The sequence below is a fragment of the Elephas maximus genome, chromosome 13 (assembly GCF_024166365.1).
Source record: "Elephas maximus indicus isolate mEleMax1 chromosome 13, mEleMax1 primary haplotype, whole genome shotgun sequence".
NCBI lineage: Eukaryota > Metazoa > Chordata > Mammalia > Proboscidea > Elephantidae > Elephas > Elephas maximus.
In genome coordinates, this window is record NC_064831.1 from 100744687 (window position 1) to 100772609 (window position 27923).

Below are 27923 nucleotides of genomic sequence, written 5' to 3' on the forward strand. Positions count from 1 at the left end.
TGTGGACACAGATTTGGCTTCCTTGTTACATGGGCCAGGCCTGATCAAAATGAAAAGCCTCTCCTTGCCTGGGACCTCCTGAGTTTCTTTTACTACGGTCTGAGACCTCTATGCCATGTCCTGATCTGGCACATGTCTGCCTTTCTGTCAAGGGTGAGCAGTCTCCCTAACGGGTTAGAAGTGCGTGTCTTGATGTTGTCCATATTTTTGAGCACATGTGGGAAAAACCTTAGCTGTTAGACCATGGATGTCTCTCGTCCGATGTCTGGCTTACTTCTTTGTCCTTCCTAAAAGGATTGCAAGGTCCAGGCCTGTTTTCCCGCTTTCATGAGGGTCAAGCTACTCCCCAGGAACCTGGAAGAGGATGTGCGGACATTCTCATCCTGCATGATTCCGGGCTGGATGGAAGATGTCTGTGGTAAGGAACTTGAGGACTCAGGTGATTTTTCCTGGGGATTGATATGTCTCGGGTCAATGATGACACCTCCACTTCTCTGGAAGAGAAATGATGACATTAAAATCACGCTCAATAGGATCACGCTGAGGCCCAGAGGGAAACTGCTTTTCCCCAATCTTAATGATCTCCTTTAGAATGGAGCCCGTTTTGATTCCTTTTACGTCCAGCACGTGATCGAAAACTCCTCACTGACCGATTTTTGTCAAGCTGATTCCTTGGCTCCTTTCCTCTTTTTCTCTGACTTAGAAAGACCTACTCCCAAGAGATTCACCACAGGAAGAACACAAGGTGAGTGAATGATGGCAGTTTTACCTTGTCCCTGCTGATACTTGGACAAGTGAAAACGGAGCCCAAAAGGCAGTCGGGTTTTGTGGAGAAGCTGAGACGCGTGCCCTGCTTTTAGCTTGACCTGACCGATTGAATAAGTGGCGGTGATATGCACGGGTGGATAGTTAGGAAGCACAGGAACCTGGAAGAATTTCCACTTGAGGAATTTTTGATCATCCGGTGCCCAGCCTGGTATGTCTACGGAATTGAGAGAATGCACAGCGAGACAAATGTGCTTTTCTCATATATTTTCCGCTTGGGAATGGCTAGGAGCTCTACTGGAGAAACCGGGCATACTTGCCATAGTCGAAAGCCTGTGTCAGTTGCGACTGGACGATTAGGATCTGCAGGGTATCTTTCCCACAAATCCTGGCACTGGGTGAACAATCGAGTAGTCTGATACCTCACTGTAGCTATCAAGAAAAGGTAGCAGCACAAATATCTGAGTCAAAACACTAAGGTCAGGTTCGATGGCATTTGGTAAACGCGATGCGCGCGTCATGACTAGTTTCAGGTACGTGCCACAGGAAGTCACGATCGGCTAACACTCTAGTCAGGAAATGCAGGCATAACTGCTGCCTTCCACATGCGGAAAGATCATTTTCTTGACAGTTCTTTGGAATCTCATAGAGATTCTGTAGAACTGCTTTTCTGTATGCCCCACAGGATCCTGTGGTGGTTGATATACAGGAGGAGATGTTCTCCCTCTATAGGGATTATTCGGGCCTGAGGTAGATTGGATTGTGTCTCTACATGGCTCAGTGGTGAAATCAAAGTGTTGAAGGACTGTGGAAATTTCTAGAAGTGTTGGCACAATTCTTGGAAAGGAACTCATTCCCAAATGTCCTTCCAGCTGATTTGAAGATCCCCAGTTACTGGGGACTCTTGGGTGCCGTATCCCGAGAGTCCAACACGTTGGACGGTGCCCCTGGACGCATATTTGGCTGCCTTCAACACATCAGTCAGGGTTAATCAATTGCAAAGGCTCCTTTTGCCTGCGTGCTCCTGAGAATTTGTACTACATCCAGGCACGAGTCTCACCTTGTGTGAAGGGTCAGCAGTCTCCCCAGTGGGTTGTAAATGGGTGTCTTGATTTTGTGCATATGTTTGCGACTATCTGGGAGAAAGCATAGCCACAGGGAAGTGAGCTTCTCTCCTGTGATCTTTGTCTTACTGATTTGCCCTTTTCCAAGGGATAGTGAGGTCGATGTCTGTTGTCCTGCTTTCATGGGGGTCAAGCCAACTCCCCTGGAAACTGGAAGACGATGTGTGAATTCTCTCACCCAGTGTCATTCCTCGGTGGAAGGAAGACATTTGTGGTAAGCATCTTCAGGTCTCAGGGGATTTTTCCTGGGGAGAGATATGGCTCGGGTCAATGATGACATAACCTGTCTCGAAGAGAGATGATGACCTAAAAATCGTGCTCAGTGGGTTTATGCTGAGGCCCTGCGAGACACTCCTTTGCCCCGGCCTTATAGATCTTCTTTAGAGCAGACCCCCATTTTCATTCCTTTCACCTGCACCAAGTGACCCAAAACACCTGGGTGGCTGATTTTTGCCAGGCTGATTCCTTGGCTCTTTTCCTCTTTTTGTGTCATTTAGAAAGACCTGCTTCCATGAAACTCACCGTGGCGAGGTCACAAGGTGAGGGAATCACCGTGATTTTCCCTGGCCCCATCTGACACTTGGGCAAGTGAGGATGCAGCCCAAAAGGCAGTAGAGGTTGTTGACAAAGCTGAGGCATGTCCCCTGGTGTTTGCTTGACCTTGCCTGGTTGACTAAGTGGCAGTGATGTGCGTGGATGGATACTTAGGAATCTGAGGATCCTGAAAAATGTGCGCTTGAGTCGTCTCCGATAGCCGGGGTCCAAGTCCGATACGTCCTAGGGAATTGGGAGAAATGCACAACGAGAAGAATGTATTTTCCCAAGATATTTATGGGAGGTGAATGGCTCAGAGCTCTACGGGAGACTGGTCAACTTGCCATATTGAAAGCGTTTGTCAGTTTCAGCTGGCTTCTTAGGATCTGCAGGGCACTTTTCCCAGGAATCTTGAAATTGGATGAGAGATTCCGTAGTCTGATAGCTGGCTCCAGCTTTCAAGTGAAGGTAGCTGCACAGATACCCGCGTAGAAAATCTAAAGTCAGGGTCTATGCCATGTGTGAGGAGGACACGAGGGTCGTGAGCAGTTTCAGGTTCATGCCACAGGAAGTCATGTTTCCTTGGAGCTGTAGACAGTGAATGCAGGTGTAAATGCTGCCTTGCACGAGTGCAAAGATCACTGTTCCTACACAGTTCATTGGAATCCCGTAGAGTTTCCATAAGACTCCTGCTCTGTTTGTGCCAAGAGATCTTCTGATGGTTGATAAGCAGGAGGAGATATGTTCCCTGTGTTACCGTTCTTTGGGAAAGAGGTGGCCGGGTCTGTGTCTCTGCATGGCACAAGGGTGAAATCAAACTCCGGAAATTCGTAGGAGAAGTTTGGGGCAAATTCTTGGAGTAAGCACTCTTCTGAGTGTCCCACAGCTCGTTTGAAGATCCCCAGTTTGGGGAACCCTTGGGTGTAATTTCCTGAGAGTGCTCGTGCACGGGACAGTGCCTGTGGACACAGATTTGGCTTCCTTGTTACATGGGCCAGGCCTGATCAAAATGAAAAGCCTCTCCTTGCCTGGGACCTCCTGAGTTTCTTTTACTACGGTCTGAGACCTCTATGCCATGTCCTGATCTGGCACATGTCTGCCTTTCTGTCAAGGGTGAGCAGTCTCCCTAACGGGTTAGAAGTGCGTGTCTTGATGTTGTCCATATTTTTGAGCACATGTGGGAAAAACCTTAGCTGTTAGACCATGGATGTCTCTCGTCCGATGTCTGGCTTACTTCTTTGTCCTTCCTAAAAGGATTGCAAGGTCCAGGCCTGTTTTCCCGCTTTCATGAGGGTCAAGCTACTCCCCAGGAACCTGGAAGAGGATGTGCGGACATTCTCATCCTGCATGATTCCGGGCTGGATGGAAGATGTCTGTGGTAAGGAACTTGAGGACTCAGGTGATTTTTCCTGGGGATTGATATGTCTCGGGTCAATGATGACACCTCCACTTCTCTGGAAGAGAAATGATGACATTAAAATCACGCTCAATAGGATCACGCTGAGGCCCAGAGGGAAACTGCTTTTCCCCAATCTTAATGATCTCCTTTAGAATGGAGCCCGTTTTGATTCCTTTTACGTCCAGCACGTGATCGAAAACTCCTCACTGACCGATTTTTGTCAAGCTGATTCCTTGGCTCCTTTCCTCTTTTTCTCTGACTTAGAAAGACCTACTCCCAAGAGATTCACCACAGGAAGAACACAAGGTGAGTGAATGATGGCAGTTTTACCTTGTCCCTGCTGATACTTGGACAAGTGAAAACGGAGCCCAAAAGGCAGTCGGGTTTTGTGGAGAAGCTGAGACGCGTGCCCTGCTTTTAGCTTGACCTGACCGATTGAATAAGTGGCGGTGATATGCACGGGTGGATAGTTAGGAAGCACAGGAACCTGGAAGAATTTCCACTTGAGGAATTTTTGATCATCCGGTGCCCAGCCTGGTATGTCTACGGAATTGAGAGAATGCACAGCGAGACAAATGTGCTTTTCTCATATATTTTCCGCTTGGGAATGGCTAGGAGCTCTACTGGAGAAACCGGACATACTTGCCATAGTTGAAAGCCTGTGTCAGTTGCGACTGGACGATTAGGATCTGCAGGGTATCTTTCCCACAAATCCTGGCACTGGGTGAACAATCGAGTAGTCTGATACCTCACTGTAGCTATCAAGAAAAGGTAGCAGCACAAATATCTGAGTCAAAACACTAAGGTCAGGTTCGATGGCATTTGGTAAACGCGATGCGCGCGTCATGACTAGTTTCAGGTACGTGCCACAGGAAGTCACGATCGGCTAACACTCTAGTCAGGAAATGCAGGCATAACTGCTGCCTTCCACATGCGGAAAGATCATTTTCTTGACAGTTCTTTGGAATCTCATAGAGATTCTGTAGAACTGCTTTTCTGTATGCCCCACAGGATCCTGTGGTGGTTGATATACAGGAGGAGATGTTCTCCCTCTATAGGGATTATTCGGGCCTGAGGTAGATTGGATTGTGTCTCTACATGGCTCAGTGGTGAAATCAAAGTGTTGAAGGACTGTGGAAATTTCTAGAAGTGTTGGCACAATTCTTGGAAAGGAACTCATTCCCAAATGTCCTTCCAGCTGATTTGAAGATCCCCAGTTACTGGGGACTCTTGGGTGCCGTATCCCGAGAGTCCAACACGTTGGACGGTGCCCCTGGACGCATATTTGGCTGCCTTCAACACATCAGTCAGGGTTAATCAATTGCAAAGGCTCCTTTTGCCTGCGTGCTCCTGAGAATTTGTACTACATCCAGGCACGAGTCTCACTTTGTGTGAAGGGTCAGCAGTCTCCCCAGTGGGTTGTAAAGGGGTGTCTTGATTTTGTGCATATGTTTGCGACTATCTGGGAGAAAGCATAGCCATAGGGAAGTGAGCTTCTCTCCTGTGATCTTTGTCTTACTGATTTGCCCTTTTCCAAGGGATAGTGAGGTCGATGTCTGTTGTCCTGCTTTCATGGGGGTCAAGCCAACTCCCCTGGAAACTGGAAGACGATGTGTGAATTCTCTCACCCAGTGTCATTCCTCGGTGGAAGGAAGACATTTGTGGTAAGCATCTTCAGGTCTCAGGGGATTTTTCCTGGGGAGAGATATGGCTCGGGTCAATGATGACATAACCTGTCTCGAAGAGAGATGATGACCTAAAAATCGTGCTCAGTGGGTTTATGCTGAGGCCCTGCGAGACACTCCTTTGCCCCGGCCTTATAGATCTTCTTTAGAGCAGACCCCCATTTTCATTCCTTTCACCTGCACCAAGTGACCCAAAACACCTGGGTGGCTGATTTTTGTCAGGCTGATTCCTTGGCTCTTTTCCTCTTTTTGTGTCATTTAGAAAGACCTGCTTCCATGAAACTCACCGTGGCGAGGTCACAAGGTGAGGGAATCACCGTGATTTTCCCTGGCCCCATCTGACACTTGGGCAAGTGAGGATGCAGCCCAAAAGGCAGTAGAGGTTGTTGACAAAGCTGAGGCATGTCCCCTGGTGTTTGCTTGACCTTGCCTGGTTGACTAAGTGGCAGTGATGTGCGTGGATGGATACTTAGGAATCTGAGGATCCTGAAAAATGTGCGCTTGAGTCGTCTCCGATAGCCGGGGTCCAAGTCCGATACGTCCTAGGGAATTGGGAGAAATGCACAACGAGAAGAATGTATTTTCCCAAGATATTTATGGGAGGTGAATGGCTCAGAGCTCTACGGGAGACTGGTCAACTTGCCATATTGAAAGCGTTTGTCAGTTTCAGCTGGCTTCTTAGGATCTGCAGGGCACTTTTCCCAGGAATCTTGAAATTGGATGAGAGATTCCGTAGTCTGATAGCTGGCTCCAGCTTTCAAGTGAAGGTAGCTGCACAGATACCCGCGTAGAAAATCTAAAGTCAGGGTCTATGCCTTGTGTGAGGAGGACACGAGGGTCGTGAGCAGTTTCAGGTTCATGCCACAGGAAGTCATGTTTCCTTGGAGCTGTAGACAGTGAATGCAGGTGTAAATGCTGCCTTGCACGAGTGCAAAGATCACTGTTCCTACACAGTTCATTGGAATCCCGTAGAGTTTCCATAAGACTCCTGCTCTGTTTGTGCCAAGAGATCTTCTGATGGTTGATAAGCAGGAGGAGATATGTTCCCTGTGTTACCGTTCTTTGGGAAAGAGGTGGCCGGGTCTGTGTCTCTGCATGGCACAAGGGTGAAATCAAACTCCGGAAATTCGTAGGAGAAGTTTGGGGCAAATTCTTGGAGTAAGCACTCTTCTGAGTGTCCCACAGCTCGTTTGAAGATCCCCAGTTTGGGGAACCCTTGGGTGTAATTTCCTGAGAGTGCTCGTGCACGGGACAGTGCCTGTGGACACAGATTTGGCTTCCTTGTTACATGGGCCAGGCCTGATCAAAATGAAAAGCCTCTCCTTGCCTGGGACCTCCTGAGTTTCTTTTACTACGGTCTGAGACCTCTATGCCATGTCCTGATCTGGCACATGTCTGCCTTTCTGTCAAGGGTGAGCAGTCTCCCTAACGGGTTAGAAGTGCGTGTCTTGATGTTGTCCATATTTTTGAGCACATGTGGGAAAAACCTTAGCTGTTAGACCATGGATGTCTCTCGTCCGATGTCTGGCTTACTTCTTTGTCCTTCCTAAAAGGATTGCAAGGTCCAGGCCTGTTTTCCCGCTTTCATGAGGGTCAAGCTACTCCCCAGGAACCTGGAAGAGGATGTGCGGACATTCTCATCCTGCATGATTCCGGGCTGGATGGAAGATGTCTGTGGTAAGGAACTTGAGGACTCAGGTGATTTTTCCTGGGGATTGATATGTCTCGGGTCAATGATGACACCTCCACTTCTCTGGAAGAGAAATGATGACATTAAAATCACGCTCAATAGGATCACGCTGAGGCCCAGAGGGAAACTGCTTTTCCCCAATCCTAATGATCTCCTTTAGAATGGGGCCCGTTTTGATTCCTTTTCCGTCCAGCACGTGATCGAAAACTCCTCACTGACCGATTTTTGTCAAGCTGATTCCTTGGCTCCTTTCCTCTTTTTCTCTGACTTAGAAAGACCTACTCCCAAGAGATTCACCACAGGAAGAACACAAGGTGAGTGAATGATGGCAGTTTTACCTTGTCCCTGCTGATACTTGGACAAGTGAAAACGGAGCCCAAAAGGCAGTCGGGTTTTGTGGAGAAGCTGAGACGCGTGCCCTGCTTTTAGCTTGACCTGACCGATTGAATAAGTGGCGGTGATATGCACGGGTGGATAGTTAGGAAGCACAGGAACCTGGAAGAATTTCCACTTGAGGAATTTTTGATCATCCGGTGCCCAGCCTGGTATGTCTACGGAATTGAGAGAATGCACAGCGAGACAAATGTGCTTTTCTCATATATTTTCCACTTGGGAATGGCTAGGAGCTCTACTGGAGAAACCGGACATACTTGCCATAGTTGAAAGCCTGTGTCAGTTGCGACTGGACGATTAGGATCTGCAGGGTATCTTTCCCACAAATCCTGGCATTGGGTGAACAATCGAGTAGTCTGATACCTCACTGTAGCTATCAAGAAAAGGTAGCAGCACAAATATCTGAGTCAAAAAACTAAGGTCAGGTTCGATGGCATTTGGTAAACGCGATGCGCGCGTCATGACTAGTTTCAGGTACGTGCCACAGGAAGTCACGATCGGCTAACACTCTAGTCAGGAAATGCAGGCATAACTGCTGCCTTCCACATGCGGAAAGATCATTTTCTTGACAGTTCTTTGGAATCTCATAGAGATTCTGTAGAACTGCTTTTCTGTATGCCCCACAGGATCCTGTGGTGGTTGATATACAGGAGGAGATGTTCTCCCTCTATAGGGATTATTCGGGCCTGAGGTAGATTGGATTGTGTCTCTACATGGCTCAGTGGTGAAATCAAAGTGTTGAAGGACTGTGGAAATTTCTAGAAGTGTTGGCACAATTCTTGGAAAGGAACTCATTCCCAAATGTCCTTCCAGCTGATTTGAAGATCCCCAGTTACTGGGGACTCTTGGGTGAAGTATCCCGAGAGTCCAACACGTTGGACGGTGCCCCTGGATGCATATTTGGCTGCCTTCAACACATCAGTCAGGGTTAATCAATTGCAAAGGCTCCTTTTGCCTGCGTGCTCCTGAGAATTTGTACTACATCCAGGCACGAGTCTCACTTTGTGTGAAGGGTCAGCAGTCTCCCCAGTGGGTTGTAAAGGGGTGTCTTGATTTTGTGCATATGTTTGCGACTATCTGGGAGAAAGCATAGCCATAGGGAAGTGAGCTTCTCTCCTGTGATCTTTGTCTTACTGATTTGCCCTTTTCCAAGGGATAGTGAGGTCGATGTCTGTTGTCCTGCTTTCATGGGGGTCAAGCCAACTCCCCTGGAAACTGGAAGACGATGTGTGAATTCTCTCACCCAGTGTCATTCCTCGGTGGAAGGAAGACATTTGTGGTAAGCATCTTCAGGTCTCAGGGGATTTTTCCTGGGGAGAGATATGGCTCGGGTCAATGATGACATAACCTGTCTCGAAGAGAGATGATGACCTAAAAATCGTGCTCAGTGGGTTTATGCTGAGGCCCTGCGAGACACTCCTTTGCCCCGGCCTTATAGATCTTCTTTAGAGCAGACCCCCATTTTCATTCCTTTCACCTGCACCAAGTGACCCAAAACACCTGGGTGGCTGATTTTTGTCAGGCTGATTCCTTGGCTCTTTTCCTCTTTTTGTGTCATTTAGAAAGACCTGCTTCCATGAAACTCACCGTGGCGAGGTCACAAGGTGAGGGAATCACCGTGATTTTCACTGGCCCCATCTGACACTTGGGCAAGTGAGGATGCAGCCCAAAAGGCAGTAGAGGTTGTTGACAAAGCTGAGGCATGTCCCCTGGTGTTTGCTTGACCTTGCCTGGTTGACTAAGTGGCAGTGATGTGCGTGGATGGATACTTAGGAATCTGAGGATCCTGAAAAATGTGCGCTTGAGTCGTCTCCGATAGCCGGGGTCCAAGTCCGATACGTCCTAGGGAATTGGGAGAAATGCACAACGAGAAGAATGTATTTTCCCAAGATATTTATGGGAGGTGAATGGCTCAGAGCTCTACGGGAGACTGGTCAACTTGCCATATTGAAAGCGTTTGTCAGTTTCAGCTGGCTTCTTAGGATCTGCAGGGCACTTTTCCCAGGAATCTTGAAATTGGATGAGAGATTCCGTAGTCTGATAGCTGGCTCCAGCTTTCAAGTGAAGGTAGCTGCACAGATACCCGCGTAGAAAATCTAAAGTCAGGGTCTATGCCTTGTGTGAGGAGGACACGAGGGTCGTGAGCAGTTTCAGGTTCATGCCACAGGAAGTCATGTTTCCTTGGAGCTGTAGACAGTGAATGCAGGTGTAAATGCTGCCTTGCACGAGTGCAAAGATCACTGTTCCTACACAGTTCATTGGAATCCCGTAGAGTTTCCATAAGACTCCTGCTCTGTTTGTGCCAAGAGATCTTCTGATGGTTGATAAGCAGGAGGAGATATGTTCCCTGTGTTACCGTTCTTTGGGAAAGAGGTGGCCGGGTCTGTGTCTCTGCATGGCACAAGGGTGAAATCAAACTCCGGAAATTCGTAGGAGAAGTTTGGGGCAAATTCTTGGAGTAAGCACTCTTCTGAGTGTCCCACAGCTCGTTTGAAGATCCCCAGTTTGGGGAACCCTTGGGTGTAATTTCCTGAGAGTGCTCGTGCACGGGACAGTGCCTGTGGACACAGATTTGGCTTCCTTGTTACATGGGCCAGGCCTGATCAAAATGAAAAGCCTCTCCTTGCCTGGGACCTCCTGAGTTTCTTTTACTACGGTCTGAGACCTCTATGCCATGTCCTGATCTGGCACATGTCTGCCTTTCTGTCAAGGGTGAGCAGTCTCCCTAACGGGTTAGAAGTGCGTGTCTTGATGTTGTCCATATTTTTGAGCACATGTGGGAAAAACCTTAGCTGTTAGACCATGGATGTCTCTCGTCCGATGTCTGGCTTACTTCTTTGTCCTTCCTAAAAGGATTGCAAGGTCCAGGCCTGTTTTCCCGCTTTCATGAGGGTCAAGCTACTCCCCAGGAACCTGGAAGAGGATGTGCGGACATTCTCATCCTGCATGATTCCGGGCTGGATGGAAGATGTCTGTGGTAAGGAACTTGAGGACTCAGGTGATTTTTCCTGGGGATTGATATGTCTCGGGTCAATGATGACACCTCCACTTCTCTGGAAGAGAAATGATGACATTAAAATCACGCTCAATAGGATCACGCTGAGGCCCAGAGGGAAACTGCTTTTCCCCAATCCTAATGATCTCCTTTAGAATGGGGCCCGTTTTGATTCCTTTTCCGTCCAGCACGTGATCGAAAACTCCTCACTGACCGATTTTTGTCAAGCTGATTCCTTGGCTCCTTTCCTCTTTTTCTCTGACTTAGAAAGACCTACTCCCAAGAGATTCACCACAGGAAGAACACAAGGTGAGTGAATGATGGCAGTTTTACCTTGTCCCTGCTGATACTTGGACAAGTGAAAACGGAGCCCAAAAGGCAGTCGGGTTTTGTGGAGAAGCTGAGACGCGTGCCCTGCTTTTAGCTTGACCTGACCGATTGAATAAGTGGCGGTGATATGCACGGGTGGATAGTTAGGAAGCACAGGAACCTGGAAGAATTTCCACTTGAGGAATTTTTGATCATCCGGTGCCCAGCCTGGTATGTCTACGGAATTGAGAGAATGCACAGCGAGACAAATGTGCTTTTCTCATATATTTTCCACTTGGGAATGGCTAGGAGCTCTACTGGAGAAACCGGACATACTTGCCATAGTTGAAAGCCTGTGTCAGTTGCGACTGGACGATTAGGATCTGCAGGGTATCTTTCCCACAAATCCTGGCATTGGGTGAACAATCGAGTAGTCTGATACCTCACTGTAGCTATCAAGAAAAGGTAGCAGCACAAATATCTGAGTCAAAAAACTAAGGTCAGGTTCGATGGCATTTGGTAAACGCGATGCGCGCGTCATGACTAGTTTCAGGTACGTGCCACAGGAAGTCACGATCGGCTAACACTCTAGTCAGGAAATGCAGGCATAACTGCTGCCTTCCACATGCGGAAAGATCATTTTCTTGACAGTTCTTTGGAATCTCATAGAGATTCTGTAGAACTGCTTTTCTGTATGCCCCACAGGATCCTGTGGTGGTTGATATACAGGAGGAGATGTTCTCCCTCTATAGGGATTATTCGGGCCTGAGGTAGATTGGATTGTGTCTCTACATGGCTCAGTGGTGAAATCAAAGTGTTGAAGGACTGTGGAAATTTCTAGAAGTGTTGGCACAATTCTTGGAAAGGAACTCATTCCCAAATGTCCTTCCAGCTGATTTGAAGATCCCCAGTTACTGGGGACTCTTGGGTGAAGTATCCCGAGAGTCCAACACGTTGGACGGTGCCCCTGGATGCATATTTGGCTGCCTTCAACACATCAGTCAGGGTTAATCAATTGCAAAGGCTCCTTTTGCCTGCGTGCTCCTGAGAATTTGTACTACATCCAGGCACGAGTCTCACTTTGTGTGAAGGGTCAGCAGTCTCCCCAGTGGGTTGTAAAGGGGTGTCTTGATTTTGTGCATATGTTTGCGACTATCTGGGAGAAAGCATAGCCATAGGGAAGTGAGCTTCTCTCCTGTGATCTTTGTCTTACTGATTTGCCCTTTTCCAAGGGATAGTGAGGTCGATGTCTGTTGTCCTGCTTTCATGGGGGTCAAGCCAACTCCCCTGGAAACTGGAAGACGATGTGTGAATTCTCTCACCCAGTGTCATTCCTCGGTGGAAGGAAGACATTTGTGGTAAGCATCTTCAGGTCTCAGGGGATTTTTCCTGGGGAGAGATATGGCTCGGGTCAATGATGACATAACCTGTCTCGAAGAGAGATGATGACCTAAAAATCGTGCTCAGTGGGTTTATGCTGAGGCCCTGCGAGACACTCCTTTGCCCCGGCCTTATAGATCTTCTTTAGAGCAGACCCCCATTTTCATTCCTTTCACCTGCACCAAGTGACCCAAAACACCTGGGTGGCTGATTTTTGTCAGGCTGATTCCTTGGCTCTTTTCCTCTTTTTGTGTCATTTAGAAAGACCTGCTTCCATGAAACTCACCGTGGCGAGGTCACAAGGTGAGGGAATCACCGTGATTTTCACTGGCCCCATCTGACACTTGGGCAAGTGAGGATGCAGCCCAAAAGGCAGTAGAGGTTGTTGACAAAGCTGAGGCATGTCCCCTGGTGTTTGCTTGACCTTGCCTGGTTGACTAAGTGGCAGTGATGTGCGTGGATGGATACTTAGGAATCTGAGGATCCTGAAAAATGTGCGCTTGAGTCGTCTCCGATAGCCGGGGTCCAAGTCCGATACGTCCTAGGGAATTGGGAGAAATGCACAACGAGAAGAATGTATTTTCCCAAGATATTTATGGGAGGTGAATGGCTCAGAGCTCTACGGGAGACTGGTCAACTTGCCATATTGAAAGCGTTTGTCAGTTTCAGCTGGCTTCTTAGGATCTGCAGGGCACTTTTCCCAGGAATCTTGAAATTGGATGAGAGATTCCGTAGTCTGATAGCTGGCTCCAGCTTTCAAGTGAAGGTAGCTGCACAGATACCCGCGTAGAAAATCTAAAGTCAGGGTCTATGCCTTGTGTGAGGAGGACACGAGGGTCGTGAGCAGTTTCAGGTTCATGCCACAGGAAGTCATGTTTCCTTGGAGCTGTAGACAGTGAATGCAGGTGTAAATGCTGCCTTGCACGAGTGCAAAGATCACTGTTCCTACACAGTTCATTGGAATCCCGTAGAGTTTCCATAAGACTCCTGCTCTGTTTGTGCCAAGAGATCTTCTGATGGTTGATAAGCAGGAGGAGATATGTTCCCTGTGTTACCGTTCTTTGGGAAAGAGGTGGCCGGGTCTGTGTCTCTGCATGGCACAAGGGTGAAATCAAACTCCGGAAATTCGTAGGAGAAGTTTGGGGCAAATTCTTGGAGTAAGCACTCTTCTGAGTGTCCCACAGCTCGTTTGAAGATCCCCAGTTTGGGGAACCCTTGGGTGTAATTTCCTGAGAGTGCTCGTGCACGGGACAGTGCCTGTGGACACAGATTTGGCTTCCTTGTTACATGGGCCAGGCCTGATCAAAATGAAAAGCCTCTCCTTGCCTGGGACCTCCTGAGTTTCTTTTACTACGGTCTGAGACCTCTATGCCATGTCCTGATCTGGCACATGTCTGCCTTTCTGTCAAGGGTGAGCAGTCTCCCTAACGGGTTAGAAGTGCGTGTCTTGATGTTGTCCATATTTTTGAGCACATGTGGGAAAAACCTTAGCTGTTAGACCATGGATGTCTCTCGTCCGATGTCTGGCTTACTTCTTTGTCCTTCCTAAAAGGATTGCAAGGTCCAGGCCTGTTTTCCCGCTTTCATGAGGGTCAAGCTACTCCCCAGGAACCTGGAAGAGGATGTGCGGACATTCTCATCCTGCATGATTCCGGGCTGGATGGAAGATGTCTGTGGTAAGGAACTTGAGGACTCAGGTGATTTTTCCTGGGGATTGATATGTCTCGGGTCAATGATGACACCTCCACTTCTCTGGAAGAGAAATGATGACATTAAAATCACGCTCAATAGGATCACGCTGAGGCCCAGAGGGAAACTGCTTTTCCCCAATCCTAATGATCTCCTTTAGAATGGGGCCCGTTTTGATTCCTTTTCCGTCCAGCACGTGATCGAAAACTCCTCACTGACCGATTTTTGTCAAGCTGATTCCTTGGCTCCTTTCCTCTTTTTCTCTGACTTAGAAAGACCTACTCCCAAGAGATTCACCACAGGAAGAACACAAGGTGAGTGAATGATGGCAGTTTTACCTTGTCCCTGCTGATACTTGGACAAGTGAAAACGGAGCCCAAAAGGCAGTCGGGTTTTGTGGAGAAGCTGAGACGCGTGCCCTGCTTTTAGCTTGACCTGACCGATTGAATAAGTGGCGGTGATATGCACGGGTGGATAGTTAGGAAGCACAGGAACCTGGAAGAATTTCCACTTGAGGAATTTTTGATCATCCGGTGCCCAGCCTGGTATGTCTACGGAATTGAGAGAATGCACAGCGAGACAAATGTGCTTTTCTCATATATTTTCCGCTTGGGAATGGCTAGGAGCTCTACTGGAGAAACCGGACATACTTGCCATAGTCGAAAGCCTGTGTCAGTTGCGACTGGACGATTAGGATCTGCAGGGTATCTTTCCCACAAATCCTGGCACTGGGTGAACAATCGAGTAGTCTGATACCTCACTGTAGCTATCAAGAAAAGGTAGCAGCACAAATATCTGAGTCAAAACACTAAGGTCAGGTTCGATGGCATTTGGTAAACGCGATGCGCGCGTCATGACTAGTTTCAGGTACGTGCCACAGGAAGTCACGATCGGCTAACACTCTAGTCAGGAAATGCAGGCATAACTGCTGCCTTCCACATGCGGAAAGATCATTTTCTTGACAGTTCTTTGGAATCTCATAGAGATTCTGTAGAACTGCTTTTCTGTATGCCCCACAGGATCCTGTGGTGGTTGATATACAGGAGGAGATGTTCTCCCTCTATAGGGATTATTCGGGCCTGAGGTAGATTGGATTGTGTCTCTACATGGCTCAGTGGTGAAATCAAAGTGTTGAAGGACTGTGGAAATTTCTAGAAGTGTTGGCACAATTCTTGGAAAGGAACTCATTCCCAAATGTCCTTCCAGCTGATTTGAAGATCCCCAGTTACTGGGGACTCTTGGGTGCCGTATCCCGAGAGTCCAACACGTTGGACGGTGCCCCTGGACGCATATTTGGCTGCCTTCAACACATCAGTCAGGGTTAATCAATTGCAAAGGCTCCTTTTGCCTGCGTGCTCCTGAGAATTTGTACTACATCCAGGCACGAGTCTCACTTTGTGTGAAGGGTCAGAAGTCTCCCCAGTGGGTTGTAAAGGGGTGTCTTGATTTTGTGCATATGTTTGCGACTATCTGGGAGAAAGCATAGCCATAGGGAAGTGAGCTTCTCTCCTGTGATCTTTGTCTTACTGATTTGCCCTTTTCCAAGGGATAGTGAGGTCGATGTCTGTTGTCCTGCTTTCATGGGGGTCAAGCCAACTCCCCTGGAAACTGGAAGACGATGTGTGAATTCTCTCACCCAGTGTCATTCCTCGGTGGAAGGAAGACATTTGTGGTAAGCATCTTCAGGTCTCAGGGGATTTTTCCTGGGGAGAGATATGGCTCGGGTCAATGATGACATAACCTGTCTCGAAGAGAGATGATGACCTAAAAATCGTGCTCAGTGGGTTTATGCTGAGGCCCTGCGAGACACTCCTTTGCCCCGGCCTTATAGATCTTCTTTAGAGCAGACCCCCATTTTCATTCCTTTCACCTGCACCAAGTGACCCAAAACACCTGGGTGGCTGATTTTTGTCAGGCTGATTCCTTGGCTCTTTTCCTCTTTTTGTGTCATTTAGAAAGACCTGCTTCCATGAAACTCACCGTGGCGAGGTCACAAGGTGAGGGAATCACCGTGATTTTCCCTGGCCCCATCTGACACTTGGGCAAGTGAGGATGCAGCCCAAAAGGCAGTAGAGGTTGTTGACAAAGCTGAGGCATGTCCCCTGGTGTTTGCTTGACCTTGCCTGGTTGACTAAGTGGCAGTGATGTGCGTGGATGGATACTTAGGAATCTGAGGATCCTGAAAAATGTGCGCTTGAGTCGTCTCCGATAGCCGGGGTCCAAGTCCGATACGTCCTAGGGAATTGGGAGAAATGCACAACGAGAAGAATGTATTTTCCCAAGATATTTATGGGAGGTGAATGGCTCAGAGCTCTACGGGAGACTGGTCAACTTGCCATATTGAAAGCGTTTGTCAGTTTCAGCTGGCTTCTTAGGATCTGCAGGGCACTTTTCCCAGGAATCTTGAAATTGGATGAGAGATTCCGTAGTCTGATAGCTGGCTCCAGCTTTCAAGTGAAGGTAGATGCACAGATACCCGCGTAGAAAATCTAAAGTCAGGGTCTATGCCTTGTGTGAGGAGGACACGAGGGTCGTGAGCAGTTTCAGGTTCATGCCCCAGGAAGTCATGTTTCCTTGGAGCTGTAGACAGTGAATGCAGGTGTAAATGCTGCCTTGCACGAGTGCAAAGATCACTGTTCCTACACAGTTCATTGGAATCCCGTAGAGTTTCCATAAGACTCCTGCTCTGTTTGTGCCAAGAGATCTTCTGATGGTTGATAAGCAGGAGGAGATATGTTCCCTGTGTTACCGTTCTTTGGGAAAGAGGTGGCCGGGTCTGTGTCTCTGCATGGCACAAGGGTGAAATCAAACTCCGGAAATTCGTAGGAGAAGTTTGGGGCAAATTCTTGGAGTAAGCACTCTTCTGAGTGTCCCACAGCTCGTTTGAAGATCCCCAGTTTGGGGAACCCTTGGGTGTAATTTCCTGAGAGTGCTCGTGCACGGGACAGTGCCTGTGGACACAGATTTGGCTTCCTTGTTACATGGGCCAGGCCTGATCAAAATGAAAAGCCTCTCCTTGCCTGGGACCTCCTGAGTTTCTTTTACTACGGTCTGAGACCTCTATGCCATGTCCTGATCTGGCACATGTCTGCCTTTCTGTCAAGGGTGAGCAGTCTCCCTAACGGGTTAGAAGTGCGTGTCTTGATGTTGTCCATATTTTTGAGCACATGTGGGAAAAACCTTAGCTGTTAGACCATGGATGTCTCTCGTCCGATGTCTGGCTTACTTCTTTGTCCTTCCTAAAAGGATTGCAAGGTCCAGGCCTGTTTTCCCGCTTTCATGAGGGTCAAGCTACTCCCCAGGAACCTGGAAGAGGATGTGCGGACATTCTCATCCTGCATGATTCCGGGCTGGATGGAAGATGTCTGTGGTAAGGAACTTGAGGACTCAGGTGATTTTTCCTGGGGATTGATATGTCTCGGGTCAATGATGACACCTCCACTTCTCTGGAAGAGAAATGATGACATTAAAATCACGCTCAATAGGATCACGCTGAGGCCCAGAGGGAAACTGCTTTTCCCCAATCCTAATGATCTCCTTTAGAATGGAGCCCGTTTTGATTCCTTTTACGTCCAGCACGTGATCGAAAACTCCTCACTGACCGATTTTTGTCAAGCTGATTCCTTGGCTCCTTTCCTCTTTTTCTCTGACTTAGAAAGACCTACTCCCAAGAGATTCACCACAGGAAGAACACAAGGTGAGTGAATGATGGCAGTTTTACCTTGTCCCTGCTGATACTTGGACAAGTGAAAACGGAGCCCAAAAGGCAGTCGGGTTTTGTGGAGAAGCTGAGACGCGTGCCCTGCTTTTAGCTTGACCTGACCGATTGAATAAGTGGCGGTGATATGCACGGGTGGATAGTTAGGAAGCACAGGAACCTGGAAGAATTTCCACTTGAGGAATTTTTGATCATCCGGTGCCCAGCCTGGTATGTCTACGGAATTGAGAGAATGCACAGCGAGACAAATGTGCTTTTCTCATATATTTTCCGCTTGGGAATGGCTAGGAGCTCTACTGGAGAAACCGGACATACTTGCCATAGTCGAAAGCCTGTGTCAGTTGCGACTGGACGATTAGGATCTGCAGGGTATCTTTCCCACAAATCCTGGCACTGGGTGAACAATCGAGTAGTCTGATACCTCACTGTAGCTATCAAGAAAAGGTAGCAGCACAAATATCTGAGTCAAAACACTAAGGTCAGGTTCGATGGCATTTGGTAAACGCGATGCGCGCGTCATGACTAGTTTCAGGTACGTGCCACAGGAAGTCACGATCGGCTAACACTCTAGTCAGGAAATGCAGGCATAACTGCTGCCTTCCACATGCGGAAAGATCATTTTCTTGACAGTTCTTTGGAATCTCATAGAGATTCTGTAGAACTGCTTTTCTGTATGCCCCACAGGATCCTGTGGTGGTTGATATACAGGAGGAGATGTTCTCCCTCTATAGGGATTATTCGGGCCTGAGGTAGATTGGATTGTGTCTCTACATGGCTCAGTGGTGAAATCAAAGTGTTGAAGGACTGTGGAAATTTCTAGAAGTGTTGGCACAATTCTTGGAAAGGAACTCATTCCCAAATGTCCTTCCAGCTGATTTGAAGATCCCCAGTTACTGGGGACTCTTGGGTGCCGTATCCCGAGAGTCCAACACGTTGGACGGTGCCCCTGGACGCATATTTGGCTGCCTTCAACACATCAGTCAGGGTTAATCAATTGCAAAGGCTCCTTTTGCCTGCGTGCTCCTGAGAATTTGTACTACATCCAGGCATGAGTCTCACTTTGTGTGAAGGGTCAGCAGTCTCCCCAGTGGGTTGTAAAGGGGTGTCTTGATTTTGTGCATATGTTTGCGACTATCTGGGAGAAAGCATAGCCATAGGGAAGTGAGCTTCTCTCCTGTGATCTTTGTCTTACTGATTTGCCCTTTTCCAAGGGATAGTGAGGTCGATGTCTGTTGTCCTACTTTCATGGGGGTCAAGCCAACTCCCCTGGAAACTGGAAGACGATGTGTGAATTCTCTCACCCAGTGTCATTTATCGGTGGAAGGAAGACATTTGTGGTAAGCATCTTCAGGTCTCAGGGGATTTTTCCTGGGGAGAGATATGGCTCGGGTCAATGATGACATAACCTGTCTCGAAGAGAGATGATGACCTAAAAATCGTGCTCAGTGGGTTTATGCTGAGGCCCTGCGAGACACTCCTTTGCCCCGGCCTTATAGATCTTCTTTAGAGCAGACCCCCATTTTCATTCCTTTCACCTGCACCAAGTGACCCAAAACACCTGGGTGGCTGATTTTTGTCAGGCTGATTCCTTGGCTCTTTTCCTCTTTTTGTGTCATTTAGAAAGACCTGCTTCCATGAAACTCACCGTGGCGAGGTCACAAGGTGAGGGAATCACCGTGATTTTCCCTGGCCCCATCTGACACTTGGGCAAGTGAGGATGCAGCCCAAAAGGCAGTAGAGGTTGTTGACAAAGCTGAGGCATGTCCCCTGGTGTTTGCTTGACCTTGCCTGGTTGACTAAGTGGCAGTGATGTGCGTGGATGGATACTTAGGAATCTGAGGATCCTGAAAAATGTGCGCTTGAGTCGTCTCCGATAGCCGGGGTCCAAGTCCGATACGTCCTAGGGAATTGGGAGAAATGCACAACGAGAAGAATGTATTTTCCCAAGATATTTATGGGAGGTGAATGGCTCAGAGCTCTACGGGAGACTGGTCAACTTGCCATATTGAAAGCGTTTGTCAGTTTCAGCTGGCTTCTTAGGATCTGCAGGGCACTTTTCCCAGGAATCTTGAAATTGGATGAGAGATTCCGTAGTCTGATAGCTGGCTCCAGCTTTCAAGTGAAGGTAGATGCACAGATACCCGCGTAGAAAATCTAAAGTCAGGGTCTATGCCTTGTGTGAGGAGGACACGAGGGTCGTGAGCAGTTTCAGGTTCATGCCCCAGGAAGTCATGTTTCCTTGGAGCTGTAGACAGTGAATGCAGGTGTAAATGCTGCCTTGCACGAGTGCAAAGATCACTGTTCCTACACAGTTCATTGGAATCCCGTAGAGTTTCCATAAGACTCCTGCTCTGTTTGTGCCAAGAGATCTTCTGATGGTTGATAAGCAGGAGGAGATATGTTCCCTGTGTTACCGTTCTTTGGGAAAGAGGTGGCCGGGTCTGTGTCTCTGCATGGCACAAGGGTGAAATCAAACTCCGGAAATTCGTAGGAGAAGTTTGGGGCAAATTCTTGGAGTAAGCACTCTTCTGAGTGTCCCACAGCTCGTTTGAAGATCCCCAGTTTGGGGAACCCTTGGGTGTAATTTCCTGAGAGTGCTCGTGCACGGGACAGTGCCTGTGGACACAGATTTGGCTTCCTTGTTACATGGGCCAGGCCTGATCAAAATGAAAAGCCTCTCCTTGCCTGGGACCTCCTGAGTTTCTTTTACTACGGTCTGAGACCTCTATGCCATGTCCTGATCTGGCACATGTCTGCCTTTCTGTCAAGGGTGAGCAGTCTCCCTAACGGGTTAGAAGTGCGTGTCTTGATGTTGTCCATATTTTTGAGCACATGTGGGAAAAACCTTAGCTGTTAGACCATGGATGTCTCTCGTCCGATGTCTGGCTTACTTCTTTGTCCTTCCTAAAAGGATTGCAAGGTCCAGGCCTGTTTGCCCGCTTTCATGAGGGTCAAGCTACTCCCCAGGAACCTGGAAGAGGATGTGCGGACATTCTCATCCTGCATGATTCCGGGCTGGATGGAAGATGTCTGTGGTAAGGAACTTGAGGACTCAGGTGATTTTTCCTGGGGATTGATATGTCTCGGGTCAATGATGACACCTCCACTTCTCTGGAAGAGAAATGATGACATTAAAATCACGCTCAATAGGATCACGCTGAGGCCCAGAGGGAAACTGCTTTTCCCCAATCTTAATGATCTCCTTTAGAATGGAGCCCGTTTTGATTCCTTTTACGTCCAGCACGTGATCGAAAACTCCTCACTGACCGATTTTTGTCAAGCTGATTCCTTGGCTCCTTTCCTCTTTTTCTCTGACTTAGAAAGACCTACTCCCAAGAGATTCACCACAGGAAGAACACAAGGTGAGTGAATGATGGCAGTTTTACCTTGTCCCTGCTGATACTTGGACAAGTGAAAACGGAGCCCAAAAGGCAGTCGGGTTTTGTGGAGAAGCTGAGACGCGTGCCCTGCTTTTAGCTTGACCTGACCGATTGAATAAGTGGCGGTGATATGCACGGGTGGATAGTTAGGAAGCACAGGAACCTGGAAGAATTTCCACTTGAGGAATTTTTGATCATCCGGTGCCCAGCCTGGTATGTCTACGGAATTGAGAGAATGCACAGCGATAGAAATGTGCTTTTCTCATATATTTTCCACTTGGGAATGGCTAGGAGCTCTACTGGAGAAACCGGACATACTTGCCATAGTCGAAAGCCTGTGTCAGTTGCGACTGGACGATTAGGATCTGCAGGGTATCTTTCCCACAAATCCTGGCATTGGGTGAACAATCGAGTAGTCTGATACCTCACTGTAGCTATCAAGAAAAGGTAGCAGCACAAATATCTGAGTCAAAAAACTAAGGTCAGGTTCGATGGCATTTGGTAAACGCGATGCGCGCGTCATGACTAGTTTCAGGTACGTGCCACAGGAAGTCACGATCGGCTAACACTCTAGTCAGGAAATGCAGGCATAACTGCTGCCTTCCACATGCGGAAAGATCATTTTCTTGACAGTTCTTTGGAATCTCATAGAGATTCTGTAGAACTGCTTTTCTGTATGCCCCACAGGATCCTGTGGTGGTTGATATACAGGAGGAGATGTTCTCCCTCTATAGGGATTATTGGGGCCTGAGGTAGATTGGATTGTGTCTCTACACGGCTCAGTGGTGAAATCAAAGTGTTGAAGGACTGTGGAAATTTCTAGAAGTGTTGGCACAATTCTTGGAAAGGAACTCATTCCCAAATGTCCTTCCAGCTGATTTGAAGATCCCCAGTTACTGGGGACTCTTGGGTGCCGTATCCCGAGAGTCCAACACGTTGGACGGTGCCCCTGGACGCATATTTGGCTGCCTTCAACACATCAGTCAGGGTTAATCAATTGCAAAGGCTCCTTTTGCCTGCGTGCTCCTGAGAATTTGTACTACATCCAGGCACGAGTCTCACTTTGTGTGAAGGGTCAGCAGTCTCCCCAGTGGGTTGTAAAGGGGTGTCTTGATTTTGTGCATATGTTTGCGACTATCTGGGAGAAAGCATAGCCATAGGGAAGTGAGCTTCTCTCCTGTGATCTTTGTCTTACTGATTTGCCCTTTTCCAAGGGATAGTGGGGTCGATGTCTGTTGTCCTGCTTTCATGGGGGTCAAGCCAACTCCCCTGGAAACTGGAAGACGATGTGTGAATTCTCTCACCCAGTGTCATTCCTCGGTGGAAGGAAGACATTTGTGGTAAGCATCTTCAGGTCTCAGGGGATTTTTCCTGGGGAGAGATATGGCTCGGGTCAATGATGACATAACCTGTCTCGAAGAGAGATGATGACCTAAAAATCGTGCTCAGTGGGTTTATGCTGAGGCCCTGCGAGACACTCCTTTGCCCCTGCCTTATAGATCTTCTTTAGAGCAGACCCCCATTTTCATTCCTTTCACCTGCACCAAGTGACCCAAAACACCTGGGTGGCTGATTTTTGTCAGGCTGATTCCTTGGCTCTTTTCCTCTTTTTGTGTCATTTAGAAAGACCTGCTTCCATGAAACTCACCGTGGCGAGGTCACAAGGTGAGGGAATCACCGTGATTTTCCCTGGCCCCATCTGACACTTGGGCAAGTGAGGATGCAGCCCAAAAGGCAGTAGAGGTTGTTGACAAAGCTGAGGCATGTCCCCTGGTGTTTGCTTGACCTTGCCTGGTTGACTAAGTGGCAGTGATGTGCGTGGATGGATACTTAGGAATCTGAGGATCCTGAAAAATGTGCGCTTGAGTCGTCTCCGATAGCCGGGGTCCAAGTCCGATACGTCCTAGGGAATTGGGAGAAATGCACAACGAGAAGAATGTATTTTCCCAAGATATTTATGGGAGGTGAATGGCTCAGAGCTCTACGGGAGACTGGTCAACTTGCCATATTGAAAGCGTTTGTCAGTTTCAGCTGGCTTCTTAGGATCTGCAGGGCACTTTTCCCAGGAATCTTGAAATTGGATGAGAGATTCCGTAGTCTGATAGCTGGCTCCAGCTTTCAAGTGAAGGTAGCTGCACAGATACCCGCGTAGAAAATCTAAAGTCAGGGTCTATGCCTTGTGTGAGGAGGACAGGAGGGTCGTGAGCAGTTTCAGGTTCATGCCACAGGAAGTCATGTTTCCTTGGAGCTGTAGACAGTGAATGCAGGTGTAAATGCTGCCTTGCACGAGTGCAAAGATCACTGTTCCTACACAGTTCATTGGAATCCCGTAGAGTTTCCATAAGACTCCTGCTCTGTTTGTGCCAAGAGATCTTCTGATGGTTGATAAGCAGGAGGAGATATGTTCCCTGTGTTACCGTTCTTTGGGAAAGAGGTGGCCGGGTCTGTGTCTCTGCATGGCACAAGGGTGAAATCAAACTCCGGAAATTCGTAGGAGAAGTTTGGGGCAAATTCTTGGAGTAAGCACTCTTCTGAGTGTCCCACAGCTCGTTTGAAGATCCCCAGTTTGGGGAACCCTTGGGTGTAATTTCCTGAGAGTGCTCGTGCACGGGACAGTGCCTGTGGACACAGATTTGGCTTCCTTGTTACATGGGCCAGGCCTGATCAAAATGAAAAGCCTCTCCTTGCCTGGGACCTCCTGAGTTTCTTTTATTACGGTCTGAGACCTCTATGCCATGTCCTGATCTGGCACATGTCTGCCTTTCTGTCAAGGGTGAGCAGTCTCCCTAACGGGTTAGAAGTGCGTGTCTTGATGTTGTCCATATTTTTGAGTGCATGTGGGAAAAACCTTAGCTGTTAGACCATGGATGTCTCACGTCCGATGTCTGGCTTACTTCTTTGTCCTTCCTAAAAGGATTGCAAGGTCCAGGCCTGTTTTCCCGCTTTCATGAGGGTCAAGCTACTCCCCAGGAACCTGGAAGAGGATGTGCGAACATTCTCATCCTGCATGATTCCGGGCTGGATGGAAGATGTCTGTGGTAAGGAACTTGAGGACTCAGGTGATTTTTCCTGGGGATTGATATGTCTCGGGTCAATGATGACACCTCCACTTCTCTGGAAGAGAAATGATGACATTAAAATCACGCTCAATAGGATCACGCTGAGGCCCAGAGGGAAGCTGCTTTTCCCCAATCTTAATGATCTCCTTTAGAATGGAGCCCGTTTTGATTCCTTTTACGTCCAGCACGTGATCGAAAACTCCTCACTGACCGATTTTTGTCAAGCTGATTCCTTGGCTCCTTTCCTCTTTTTCTCTGACTTAGAAAGACCTACTCCCAAGAGATTCACCACAGGAAGAACACAAGGTGAGTGAATGATGGCAGTTTTACCTTGTCCCTGCTGATACTTGGACAAGTGAAAACGGAGCCCAAAAGGCAGTCGGGTTTTGTGGAGAAGCTGAGACGCGTGCCCTGCTTTTAGCTTGACCTGACCGATTGAATAAGTGGCGGTGATATGCACGGGTGGATAGTTAGGAAGCACAGGAACCTGGAAGAATTTCCACTTGAGGAATTTTTGATCATCCGGTGCCCAGCCTGGTATGTCTACGGAATTGAGAGAATGCACAGCGAGACAAATGTGCTTTTCTCATATATTTTCCGCTTGGGAATGGCTAGGAGCTCTACTGGAGAAACCGGACATACTTGCCATAGTTGAAAGCCTGTGTCAGTTGCGACTGGACGATTAGGATCTGCAGGGTATCTTTCCCACAAATCCTGGCACTGGGTGAACAATCGAGTAGTCTGATACCTCACTGTAGCTATCAAGAAAAGGTAGCAGCACAAATATCTGAGTCAAAACACTAAGGTCAGGTTCGATGGCATTTGGTAAACGCGATGCGCGCGTCATGACTAGTTTCAGGTACGTGGCACAGGAAGTCACGATCGGCTAACACTCTAGTCAGGAAATGCAGGCATAACTGCTGCCTTCCACATGCGGAAAGATCATTTTCTTGACAGTTCTTTGGAATCTCATAGAGATTCTGTAGAACTGCTTTTCTGTATGCCCCACAGGATCCTGTGGTGGTTGATATACAGGAGGAGATGTTCTCCCTCTATAGGGATTATTCGGGCCTGAGGTAGATTGGATTGTGTCTCTACATGGCTCAGTGGTGAAATCAAAGTGTTGAAGGACTGTGGAAATTTCTAGAAGTGTTGGCACAATTCTTGGAAAGGAACTCATTCCCAAATGTCCTTCCAGCTGATTTGAAGATCCCCAGTTACTGGGGACTCTTGGGTGCCGTATCCCGAGAGTCCAACACGTTGGACGGTGCCCCTGGACGCATATTTGGCTGCCTTCAACACATCAGTCAGGGTTAATCAATTGCAAAGGCTCCTTTTGCCTGCGTGCTCCTGAGAATTTGTACTACATCCAGGCACGAGTCTCACTTTGTGTCAAGGGTCAGCAGTCTCCCCAGTGGGTTGTAAATGGGTGTCTTGATTTTGTGCATATGTTTGCGACTATCTGGGAGAAAGCATAGCCATAGGGAAGTGAGCTTCTCTCCTGTGATCTTTGTCTTACTGATTTGCCCTTTTCCAAGGGATAGTGAGGTCGATGTCTGTTGTCCTGCTTTCATGGGGGTCAAGCCAACTCCCCTGGAAACTGGAAGACGATGTGTGAATTCTCTCACCCAGTGTCATTCCTCGGTGGAAGGAAGACATTTGTGGTAAGCATCTTCAGGTCTCAGGGGATTTTTCCTGGGGAGAGATATGGCTCGGGTCAATGATGACATAACCTGTCTCGAAGAGAGATGATGACCTAAAAATCGTGCTCAGTGGGGTTATGCTGAGGCCCTGCGAGACACTCCTTTGCCCCGGCCTTATAGATCTTCTTTAGAGCAGACCCCCATTTTCATTCCTTTCACCTGCACCAAGTGATCCAAAACACCTGGGTGGCTGATTTTTGCCAGGCTGATTCCTTGGCTCTTTTCCTCTTTTTGTGTCATTTAGAAAGACCTGCTTCCATGAAACTCACCGTGGCGAGGTCACAAGGTGAGGGAATCACCGTGATTTTCCCTGGCCCCATCTGACACTTGGGCAAGTGAGGATGCAGCCCAAAAGGCAGTAGAGGTTGTTGACAAAGCTGAGGCATGTCCCCTGGTGTTTGCTTGACCTTACCTGGTTGACTAAGTGGCAGTGATGTGCGTGGGTGGATACTTAGGAATCTGAGGATCCTGAAAAATGTGCGCTTGAGTCGTCTCCGATAGCCGGGGTCCAAGTCCGATACGTCCTAGGGAATTGGGAGAAATGCACAACGAGAAGAATGTATTTTCCCAAGATATTTATGGGAGGTGAATGGCTCAGAGCTCTACGGGAGACTGGTCAACTTGCCATATTGAAAGCGTTTGTCAGTTTCAGCTGGCTTCTTAGGATCTGCAGGGCACTTTTCCCAGGAATCTTGAAATTGGATGAGAGATTCCGTAGTCTGATAGCTGGCTCCAGCTTTCAAGTGAAGGTAGCTGCACAGATACCTGCGTAGAAAATCTAAAGTCAGGGTCTATGCCATGCGTGAGGAGGACACGAGGGTCGTGAGCAGTTTCAGGTTCATGCCCCAGGAAGTCATGTTTCCTTGGAGCTGTAGACAGTGAATGCAGGTGTAAATGCTGCCTTGCACGAGTGCAAAGATCACTGTTCCTACACAGTTCATTGGAATCCCGTAGAGTTTCCATAAGACTTCTGCTCTGTTTGTGCCAAGAGATCTTCCGATGGTTGATAAACAGGAGGAGATATGTTCCCTGTGTTACCGTTCTTTGGGAAAGAGGTGGCCGGGTCTGTGTCTCTGCATGGCACAAGGGTGAAATCAAACTCCGGAAATTCGTAGGAGAAGTTTGGGGCAAATTCTTGGAGTAAGCACTCTTCTGAGTGTCCCACAGCTCGTTTGAAGATCCCCAGTTTGGGGAACCCTTGGGTGTAATTTCCTGAGAGTGCTCGTGCACGGGACAGTGCCTGTGGACACAGATTTGGCTTCCTTGTTACATGGGCCAGGCCTGATCAAAATGAAAAGCCTCTCCTTGCCTGGGACCTCCTGAGTTTTTTTTACTCCGTTCTGAGACCTCTATGCCATGTCCTGATCTGGCACATGTCTGCCTTTCTGTCAAGGGTGAGCAGTCTCCCTAACGGGTTAGAAGTGCGTGTCTTGATGTTGTCCATATTTTTGAGTGCATGTGGGAAAAACCTTAGCTGTTAGACCATGGATGTCTCTCGTCCGATGTCTGGCTTACTTCTTTGTCCTTCCTAAAAGGATTGCAAGGTCCAGGCCTGTTTGCCCGCTTTCATGAGGGTCAAGCTACTCCCCAGGAACCTGGAAGAGGATGTGCGAACATTCTCATCCTGCATGATTCCGGGCTGGATGGAAGATGTCTGTGGTAAGGAACTTGAGGACTCAGGTGATTTTTCCTGGGGATTGATATGTCTCGGGTCAATGATGACACCTCCACTTCTCTGGAAGAGAAATGATGACATTAAAATCACGCTCAATAGGATCACGCTGAGGCCCAGAGGGAAGCTGCTTTTCCCCAATCTTAATGATCTCCTTTAGAATGGAGCCCGTTTTGATTCCTTTTACGTCCAGCACGTGATCGAAAACTCCTCACTGACCGATTTTTGTCAAGCTGATTCCTTGGCTCCTTTCCTCTTTTTCTCTGACTTAGAAAGACCTACTCCCAAGAGATTCACCACAGGAAGAACACAAGGTGAGTGAATGATGGCAGTTTTACCGTGTCCCTGCTGATACTTGGACAAGTGAAAACGGAGCCCAAAAGGCAGTCGGGTTTTGTGGAGAAGCTGAGACGCGTGCCCTGCTTTTA

At 48.2% G+C, this 27923-nt stretch overlaps 17 non-coding genes across 17 annotated transcripts; all 17 read left to right on the plus strand.

Moving 5' to 3' along the window:
* The first annotated feature begins 468 nt into the window (after positions 1 to 468).
* On the plus strand, positions 469 to 549 carry LOC126057623 (small nucleolar RNA SNORD115). Its single transcript, XR_007512697.1, has one exon. It is a non-coding gene; the product is annotated as a small nucleolar RNA SNORD115 (small nucleolar RNA).
* Positions 550 to 2153: 1604 nt separating this feature from the next.
* On the plus strand, positions 2154 to 2231 carry LOC126057748 (small nucleolar RNA SNORD115). The gene has a single exon (XR_007512823.1). It is a non-coding gene; the product is annotated as a small nucleolar RNA SNORD115 (small nucleolar RNA).
* A 1620-nt stretch (positions 2232 to 3851) lies between these two features.
* Positions 3852 to 3932, plus strand: LOC126057624 (small nucleolar RNA SNORD115). Its single transcript, XR_007512699.1, has one exon. It is a non-coding gene; the product is annotated as a small nucleolar RNA SNORD115 (small nucleolar RNA).
* A 1604-nt stretch (positions 3933 to 5536) lies between these two features.
* Positions 5537 to 5614, plus strand: LOC126057749 (small nucleolar RNA SNORD115). The gene has a single exon (XR_007512824.1). It is a non-coding gene; the product is annotated as a small nucleolar RNA SNORD115 (small nucleolar RNA).
* A 1620-nt stretch (positions 5615 to 7234) lies between these two features.
* LOC126057625 (small nucleolar RNA SNORD115) lies at positions 7235 to 7315 on the plus strand. The gene has a single exon (XR_007512700.1). It is a non-coding gene; the product is annotated as a small nucleolar RNA SNORD115 (small nucleolar RNA).
* A 1604-nt stretch (positions 7316 to 8919) lies between these two features.
* Positions 8920 to 8997, plus strand: LOC126057751 (small nucleolar RNA SNORD115). Its single transcript, XR_007512825.1, has one exon. It is a non-coding gene; the product is annotated as a small nucleolar RNA SNORD115 (small nucleolar RNA).
* A 1620-nt stretch (positions 8998 to 10617) lies between these two features.
* Positions 10618 to 10698, plus strand: LOC126057626 (small nucleolar RNA SNORD115). The gene has a single exon (XR_007512701.1). It is a non-coding gene; the product is annotated as a small nucleolar RNA SNORD115 (small nucleolar RNA).
* Positions 10699 to 12302: 1604 nt separating this feature from the next.
* Positions 12303 to 12380, plus strand: LOC126057753 (small nucleolar RNA SNORD115). The gene has a single exon (XR_007512827.1). It is a non-coding gene; the product is annotated as a small nucleolar RNA SNORD115 (small nucleolar RNA).
* Positions 12381 to 14000: 1620 nt separating this feature from the next.
* Positions 14001 to 14081, plus strand: LOC126057627 (small nucleolar RNA SNORD115). Its single transcript, XR_007512702.1, has one exon. It is a non-coding gene; the product is annotated as a small nucleolar RNA SNORD115 (small nucleolar RNA).
* Positions 14082 to 15685: 1604 nt separating this feature from the next.
* On the plus strand, positions 15686 to 15763 carry LOC126057754 (small nucleolar RNA SNORD115). Its single transcript, XR_007512828.1, has one exon. It is a non-coding gene; the product is annotated as a small nucleolar RNA SNORD115 (small nucleolar RNA).
* A 1620-nt stretch (positions 15764 to 17383) lies between these two features.
* On the plus strand, positions 17384 to 17464 carry LOC126057628 (small nucleolar RNA SNORD115). The gene has a single exon (XR_007512703.1). It is a non-coding gene; the product is annotated as a small nucleolar RNA SNORD115 (small nucleolar RNA).
* Positions 17465 to 19068: 1604 nt separating this feature from the next.
* On the plus strand, positions 19069 to 19146 carry LOC126057755 (small nucleolar RNA SNORD115). The gene has a single exon (XR_007512829.1). It is a non-coding gene; the product is annotated as a small nucleolar RNA SNORD115 (small nucleolar RNA).
* A 1620-nt stretch (positions 19147 to 20766) lies between these two features.
* Positions 20767 to 20847, plus strand: LOC126057631 (small nucleolar RNA SNORD115). The gene has a single exon (XR_007512705.1). It is a non-coding gene; the product is annotated as a small nucleolar RNA SNORD115 (small nucleolar RNA).
* Positions 20848 to 22451: 1604 nt separating this feature from the next.
* LOC126057756 (small nucleolar RNA SNORD115) lies at positions 22452 to 22529 on the plus strand. The gene has a single exon (XR_007512831.1). It is a non-coding gene; the product is annotated as a small nucleolar RNA SNORD115 (small nucleolar RNA).
* A 1620-nt stretch (positions 22530 to 24149) lies between these two features.
* Positions 24150 to 24230, plus strand: LOC126057632 (small nucleolar RNA SNORD115). The gene has a single exon (XR_007512706.1). It is a non-coding gene; the product is annotated as a small nucleolar RNA SNORD115 (small nucleolar RNA).
* Positions 24231 to 25834: 1604 nt separating this feature from the next.
* Positions 25835 to 25912, plus strand: LOC126057780 (small nucleolar RNA SNORD115). The gene has a single exon (XR_007512853.1). It is a non-coding gene; the product is annotated as a small nucleolar RNA SNORD115 (small nucleolar RNA).
* Positions 25913 to 27532: 1620 nt separating this feature from the next.
* On the plus strand, positions 27533 to 27613 carry LOC126057633 (small nucleolar RNA SNORD115). Its single transcript, XR_007512707.1, has one exon. It is a non-coding gene; the product is annotated as a small nucleolar RNA SNORD115 (small nucleolar RNA).
* Positions 27614 to 27923: the final 310 nt, after the last annotated feature.